This window comes from Pteropus vampyrus, unplaced genomic scaffold, assembly GCF_000151845.1.
Source record: "Pteropus vampyrus isolate Shadow unplaced genomic scaffold, Pvam_2.0 Scaffold80, whole genome shotgun sequence".
Lineage (NCBI taxonomy): Eukaryota > Metazoa > Chordata > Mammalia > Chiroptera > Pteropodidae > Pteropus > Pteropus vampyrus.
In genome coordinates, this window is record NW_011888861.1 from 7,068,686 (window position 1) to 7,077,202 (window position 8,517).

General features: G+C 32.4%; 1 non-coding gene across 1 annotated transcript; it reads left to right on the plus strand.

The window, feature by feature from the left end:
* Positions 1-253: 253 nt before the first annotated feature.
* LOC111741595 lies at positions 254-358 on the plus strand. Its single transcript, XR_002781036.1, has one exon. It is a non-coding gene; the product is annotated as a U6 spliceosomal RNA (small nuclear RNA).
* Positions 359-8,517: the final 8,159 nt, after the last annotated feature.

Genomic DNA, 8,517 nt, shown 5'->3' on the forward strand with positions numbered 1-8,517 from the left:
TCCCATAATAAGAAGTCCACGTTTCTGTTGTTTATATCCATTGTATTTAACGGCGATGAAGAAAAAGATGATGATGATAGCAAGTATTTCATTCTAGGCCGTGAGCTTTTTGAGATAAGGAATATTTCACTTTTTTCTTTATCCTCAGTTTCTAACATGGCCTTGAACATAATAACTACCGATAGAATAAATGAGTAAAGCATCACAATATGTATTTGCCTTTTAAATGGCTTGTAGTAAGAACCATATATAAGTGCTCACTTCACCAGCACATATACTGGAATTGAAGCAATACAGAAGATTAGCATGACTCTTGAGCAAAGATGACACACAAATTCTTGAAGTGTTGTATATATATATATATATATATATATATATATATATATATACAGATGATAGGATAAAAAGGCTGTGGTACATATATTCAATGGAATATTACTCAGCCATAAGAAGAGATGAAATACTGCCATTTGTGACAACGCGGGTGGACCTTGAGATAATTGTGCTAAGCGAAATAAGCCAGACATAAAAAGTTGAAAACCACATGATATCACTTATATGGGGGATATAAACCTAAAAGCAACAAATGAACAGGACAAACAAACAGAAACTCATGGACATGGACTATAGACTAGTGATTACCAGAAGGTGGGGGTGCAGAGAGGTAGATGGAGTAAAATGTATGGTGATAGAAAGAAATCTAGCTATAGGTGGTGAACACACAATGCAATGTGTATGTGTGTGTGTGTGTTTGTGTGTGTGTGTGTATAACCAATGTCGCCATAATAAAAAATTTTTAAATTAAAAAAAAAGAAAATGGAATATTGATTTATTCCTCATTCCCCATTCATTCATATATATTTATTAAGCAATTACTATGTGATGGAACCAATAAAATCAATTGTACTCCTACTACGAGTTGTGTTACACTTTGTAATGTGCTGTTATATTATAGTTATGGGTGAATGTGGTTGCTTTTGCTTCCTGGTTACAGTTCCTGAAACAGAAATTCCACATATGTTAATTGAATAATCAAATTGATGAATATGTGATCCAATGACTTAATTTATTTATCCGGTGACTATTTAAATTTAATAAGTTTAAATTCCAGACTTACCAAACAGAATAAGTGGCTTAGGTGTATTTTCCAGTTCAAATGCTCTCTGTTTACTCTTTCTTTAGGGTTATAAGATGCTATGATTAGGTCAATAGTTTTCAAATATATATTTAAAGTACTAGAACTTTATTTTCAAAAGTAGTCGAAAATATAGAATGGTATATACAAAAAAGTAAAATAAATATGATATTTAATCTTATTGTTCAAAAGCATTTTTTATATCAATGTTGAACATATAACCTCCAGATTCACAGTTTTACAAAACACTAGATACACCATTTACACAGAATTCAATGTGAACTGTGCCCCTAGAGTTGTCCAATGTGGCAGCTCTTACTGCCTTATGGTCTTTTTAATATGTGTATCTATGTATATTTTATTATCTTTATTAACATAGAATCCTGCTTTCCTAATTTATGTTATTACTATTTTCCATATTGTTAAGCTCATTTTACTAGTTACCTCTTTTTACTTATCAGTGTTTCGTACACAAAATATAGACTCACATAGCGTTTGTAAAGCCCCTGAAGAGATGAGTTCAGGCTTTCTGTTAGTTTCGTGTGCCTCCCAACAGGAAACTGACGAAGAGAGTATTTCATATAATATCAAGGTCCTATCCAAACGGTCCTGGTTCCCACAAACCACGCCATATTCATCTGTGGAGAGAGATTTCTGAGGGTGGGACGCATGAAATAACAAAGTCTTACAGAATTAATTGCCAACAACAGCCATTATTAGTTACATTTTGGTTAATATAATTCCTTTAAAAAAGAATATAGCTAAAAGCCAAAGACCTAGTGATACTAAGAATTTATCATAAGGAATTAATTCAACAATAGCAAAAATATATGCTAATGATTGTCATTGCTACATTATTTATGAGGCTAATACCATTTTTTCTATTTATATCTTAATTTTATTCTATATAACAAAACAAATCCCACATGGACTTTAAAATTTAATGTAAAAAAGAAACCATTAAAAACAAGAGAAAATTTTATGTGAATAATTAATAAATATTTAGGTGGGGAAAGCTTTTGATACATCAAAAGAACAGAAATAATAACATGATGATACTTGAATATATAAAAATAAAAACTTCTATAATTAAGAAACATCATAAATAGAATAAGACAAAGTACTTACTATACAAGATCAGTTATAATTCAATAGAAAAATTGGCAAAAGTTATGCAACAAACAGGAAAATTAACTCATAAACATGGAGAGATATTGAAACTTAGTTCCCAGAAGTGAATATTTAACCAATGGAAAGCTCTGCAATATGAGTCTTTCTCTTTTCAGTGACTATCTTAGTTTAAACAGTCATGTTTAAACCCATTTGTCTTTAGCCTATGGCAAGTAGAAATTTATTTGTCCCTATAAGTTTTCCTGTGTTTTGTTACCTCCTTCTCCATCTCTCCACCGGTATTGTACATAGCAGTGCAGCGATGCCTCTCCATCCACAGTCTGGCACTCCACCATTTCTGGGAGCTCGAGGTCCAACTGTGTGGGGCCAACTTTCTTGTTTCTAGTAGTAGATGTCACTTGTCAAACTTTTTGAGTAATCTCATTAGAGGATTGGAAATAAGAGGGGCTCAGGGACTGCCACCCAAGCCAAATTCCTTTGATCTGACATAACTTATCGAAAAAAAGATATTGAAAAATATTGATGTATATACTATTATAACTATAGGGAAAATATCTTGATATGAAGAACACTATATTAAAAAAGGACAAAAGCTCTGCTGCAATGATGGAGTTATTTATAGATTGCTGCAAAATATATTTTTAAGATTCTTTTTAACTTTTAATAGAAAGTAAGAAACTTATTCACAGTTGTAGCATCACATAATAAACGAGAATTTCCAAGAAGAGAGATGTAGCCTGCTTCCTGATTTCACTAAGTGCCCTCCCCTCCCCATGTCTCATTGAAACCTAAACAATCTTTGTAGAAATTTAAAAGAAAAAAAGAAAAAATAAGTGAAAATTCTCCTTGGAGGGAAAGATAATGAAAGACTCAACCATCCTGATTCAATCAATTTTTCTTAGACATTGTAAGTCATAAAGTTAAGTTTACTAAAAAAAAAAAAAAAACCACTTTAAAAAGTATTGAGACTACAGGAAGAGAGTGATAAACTATTGGTGAGGGCTTTATTTCATTTTTTATTTTATATTTTACTTTGTATGTCCCATAAGTAGAAGAAAATATTTTTAACTTGTGAATGATTTTATGTTTGAAATTTTAAAAGGTAAATGTGAGTTATTTACTTGTTAATTCTATAAGTAACCTTACTAAATTGTGCTTCTCTACACTTTCAGTTAATAGCTGAAAGGGGACACACATAGTTTTTTTCCACATTTATTTCTCTCAAAAGAATTTCTTCATAGACATAACAGTAATTCTTTGAACAATAGTACAATTATTGTATTCACTAGAGAGAAGTCCACTGTATTTTCCTTTTAGAAAGATCCACAAAGTAAGCAATTTTGAAAACATTAATCTAGACCCTCACCTGGGAAGGATCTACTGGAGTTTCTTTATCTTATAGATTCCACAGTGAACCTACACATTTGTTTTAGTAAAAATTTTTGAGAGAAACAAGACTTTCAGTCAATAAAATTTCTAATTTCCAGTTATACAAATAGGGTTGTACTTTATTTGAATACGTAAACACTCTTTTATTTTTTAAGAGTTTCTGATAGCCTTGTATTCTCTCATGTGTAAAAAACACTACATCTAAACTTTGTACCTGAATAGTCTTGCCATTTTAAAGGCAAAGATATCTCTGGAGGCCAATTTTTATTTATTTTTAAGTATTTATAGTGAATCTTACAATTGATCAAACTGTTGCTCTGACAAGCTGAAGAGAGGTAATGGTGAAAATCTGAGCCATAAAAAGGAAGAAAAACCCCACTTTTCAATGAAAGTATGCATCTATCCTGGCTATTAGTCTCTTTGGGAGCATTTTAAAAGAAAACTATGAAATAATGTTGTTCTATACTTATAGAGATGGGTTTATAACTTGAATATTTCACTACTTGTAGTATTTCATCTTTCCACAAATTGGTTTTAAATTTAAGCAATGGCTAGGTAAGGCAAATATGAGCAATTTTCAGGTAAAGTACATTTTATGCCTTAGTTGAAAAATAACTGGATTGAGGGAAAATCATAAACAGGACCAGGACAGGGCATCCTAGCTTGGGCATTAATAGAGGGTAACTGCTTTACTTTGTCTCCAGTAACAATGAGAGTGAGACTCTCCCACATGATTCACTGTCTACTTGTCTTTCTCCCAATCTGTTTCTTCCATATACACAGGAGTGGGCTTGTGCTGCGTGCTCACACAGTCAGCCTAAAACCTTTCTTTGCATACCCAAAGATTCAATAACACACTGTACAGGTAATGGACCATCTGCTCCAGGCTCATGCTTTCTCTTCATCAATTTTCAAAATTAGAAGAGAGTGATATCAAAATTTTGTACTGTGTACTTGAAACTAATAAAATAAAATTTTTAAAAAAGATTTATTTCCTTGCTAATATTATAAAAATCAATCTTTTCTTCCTTTCACTAAACCAACACAGAAAATGGATCATCTCAAAACCATCTTTCCCTCTTTTCCACTGTTTGCAAAGGATGAAGTGTCCCTTTTCCATCCTAAGGCTCTTCCTTCTGCAAGTGCTCTAAATATTATTTCCTTTCCTCAGTAACCTCAATCTGTCAGTCATCTCTCCTCTCTCCTCTAACTTCTATTTTGATGTAATTTCAAACTTATAGAAATGTTGCAGGAATACTACAAGAAAATCCACATACTTTGTATCCAGATTTGCCAGTTGTTTACATTTTCCCCTATTTGCTACCACCCTACCCCCACCACAAGGAATCATTTCAGATACAGGGGAGGGGCAACATACTTCTTACCTCCTAAATACTTCAGGGTGTATTTCCTAAGAACAATGACACTCTCCAACATAACCACAGTGCAGTGATCAAAATCATAAAGTCTGACATTGATAACAATACTATTATTTAATCCATGATCTGGATTAATTTTTCTAATAATGAATGTCTTTTATAGCTATTTTCTTTTCCCATTCTATGATCTAATGCCAGATGATTCTTCCATTTGTCATGTCTCATTAGTTTCTTTAATCTGGCATAGTTCCTCACACATGTTTTATATTTCTTGACCTTGACAATTTTATAATATAAACATAAATTAATTTTTAGAGTGTCCTTTAATTTGGGTTTGTTTGTTATTACCCCGTGAGTAGAATTCAGATTTCTTATTTTCACGGGAATATAACATGATGTGGTGTCTTTTTCAGTGCATTTTATCAGGAGGTTCATGATGTCAATTTGTCCTGACATTGGTAATATTTACTTGTTTAAGGTGGTGTCTTCCATATATCTCTACTGTAAAGTTATTTTTTCCATTTGTAATTAGTAAGTTATTTGTGGGGAGATAATGTCAGTATCCTGTTCTTCATCAACATTTTACTTATAAATTTTAGCATCCTAAAATTGTCTATTTTCTAGCTCTATCATTCCTTCCATTTTTATTAGTTGACATTTTACTTAAAGAAAGAAATTTGCTTTCTCCTCCTTAATAAATTAATCCAATTACTATAGACTTATGGCTTTTACTTTTTAAAATGGGTTATCTAATTTTATTATGATCTATTTTAATATTCAAATTTTCAAGATTTAATCAATGGCAGTTTCTCACTATATCTTTAACCTCTCTCTCCTGGGTGCTTTCCACCAATATTTAAACATTTTTATCTCTCCTTTCTAGACATACCCCCTCTATCTATTGTCATATCTCTAATTTCTCCTTTAAAGTTGTATTTCTTGAAAGCATTATGTATATTTGCTTTTCTCATTCCTTCCTTCCTCATTCACTCTTCACCCTACTTCAGCCTATTGGGTATCTATATTGCTCTACCAAAACTGTCTCAATAAGGTAAAGCATGACTTCCCTGTCACTAAATTAAGAGAATTTAGAAATATTGATTTTTGACAACTACTCCTCCCCTCTATTAACCTCTTCATTGTAAAATAAAACAGTTGCAGAAGATCACAGAGAAAGTGTATAGTGAATGATTATAAGTTGAACACTCTGGTAAACATCACTCAGGTCGAAAACAGAACTATACCTGCCACCTCAGAAGCACTTCTGTCCACAAGTAAACTCTGTTATGACTTTTACACTAGTCATTTCCTCGCATTTGTTTTTTCTCTCATGTGTATATCCCTAGATACTATAGCTTAGTCTCCCCACTTAAAAATATTTGATATGGCATTTAAATCTCTTATCTAATTTCCTCTTCTATTATATTTTTTTTCCTTATAATTTGACTGTAAAAGAATCCTGGCCATTTTGCTGTAGATTTTCCCATAATCTGAATTTTGAGCCTGGACATTTGATTTGAACTGGTTGATTTCTTTGACAAGACTATAGGTGGTAGTATTTTCTTTTTTTAGGAGGCACATTATGTCTGGTTGTTTATCTTTTTGTGTTATTAATAGCATTTGATTCTCAATACCTAGAGCTGTTAAATCATAAAAGCTTGCAAAAGGGTGATATTCAAATCTATCTTTTGAACTTATTAGTTGAAAACCTTTTATTCACAGTGACCAAGACATGGAAACAACTGAAATGCCCTTGGGTAGATGATTAGATTAAAAAATGCATTACATATATACAATGGAATATTACTCAGCCATAAGAAAAGATGAAACACTGCCATTTGTGCAGCATGGATGGATCTTGAGGTTATCATGCTAAGCAAAATAAGTCAGACAGAAAAAGTTGAAAATATATGACTTCACTCATATGTGGAATACAAAACTAAAAGTAACAAATGAACAAGACAAACAGATACAGACACAGACAACAGTTTAGTGGTTACCAGAAGGAAGTGAGAAGTGGGGAGGGGGAGGGTAAAGCGGGTCAAATATGATGACTGAAGGAAATCCAACTTTGGAAAGTGAACATACAATGCAATATAAATATGACGTATTATTGAACCTATTGAAGCCTATATAATTTTATTTACCAATGCTACCCCAATAGATTTATTTAAAAATCCATATGAAATAAAACAGAATTAAGGGGAAAAAAAACATTTATAGAGACACTTTCTCTCAGCAACTATTTGGTTAATTATGGAAAAGCTGGGTAAATTCTTGTTTCATATTCTTTATGTTTTCAAGAAAATGACTCCGTTCTGTATCATTTTCAGAAGATAACCAATTATTTTTTAAAAAATATTATGAACTCATAGATTTAAACATATTTAATGATTTCCAATCTATAGTAAATCTTATCTTTATTGAAGATCAAACTACTTAACCTTTGTCAGTGGGGAGCCTCTTCAAGTTAGATCCCTAGTCTTTTTGACATGACCCTTAGTCTTCAGAGTTTTTTATTGCTATCAGTTTGTCAATGTATTCTAGGATCATCTTGTACATTTCCTGCCCTAACCTGTAGCTAGCATTTTTCCAACAGGCCCTCTTCTTTTGGAAACAATATTTCAAGACTATAATCTGAGTGCTACAAACTTACTCTCTCACTCTCTCTCCTCTCACTGTATATACTGTAATCTGTATTTCTTTTCTTCTATAACAAGAATCCTGATTTATAAGGACACAGGAGTTGAATTAGAATCAGCATATTCTATGATTGCTCATTTGTTTTATCTAAGTGGTTCTCATCCAGGGGTGATTTTCCTCCCTCAGGGAACAAATATCAATATTTGGAGACATTTCGGGTTGTCATTTGGGAGGGGGCTGGGCATGGTTGCTACTAGTATCTAGGAGGTAGGGGCCAGGGATACTGCTAAACCCTAAAGGCAAAGGACCAGCCCTCACAAATAATTTGGTCCAAAATGTTAATAGTGCCGAGATTAAGAAACTCTACTATTCCGTAGTACACACACACAATAGCCTCAGAAAAATACTAATGCTATTGTCATCAATTATAATCACTAAGCAATTAAAAATTTTGTTTACATATACAAATCCCCTCACACACACAACAAAATGACTGTACCATATCTACATTGTTAATCATATGCTATTATGTACCAAACTCTCTGTTTAACTCCCTTTAGGTCTTAGTTCTACAAGTTGCTATATATTTAATGCCCATCACCTTTGTTCATATCAGTGTTTCTCTAGCCATTTGATTGTTCAAAGCTTACTCTCTAGTAGATTCTTTTGGAAGGGATCATAGAAACATTATCTCCTTAGCTCTTTCCTGGTGAGAACAAATTTTTCTATTCCCTTTGTACTTGATGGTCTGTTTTGCTGAACATAAAATTCTTAGTTCACAATCACTTTCTTTGAATATCTCAAGTATTTTACTCCATATTCATCTGGTACAAAGCTTTG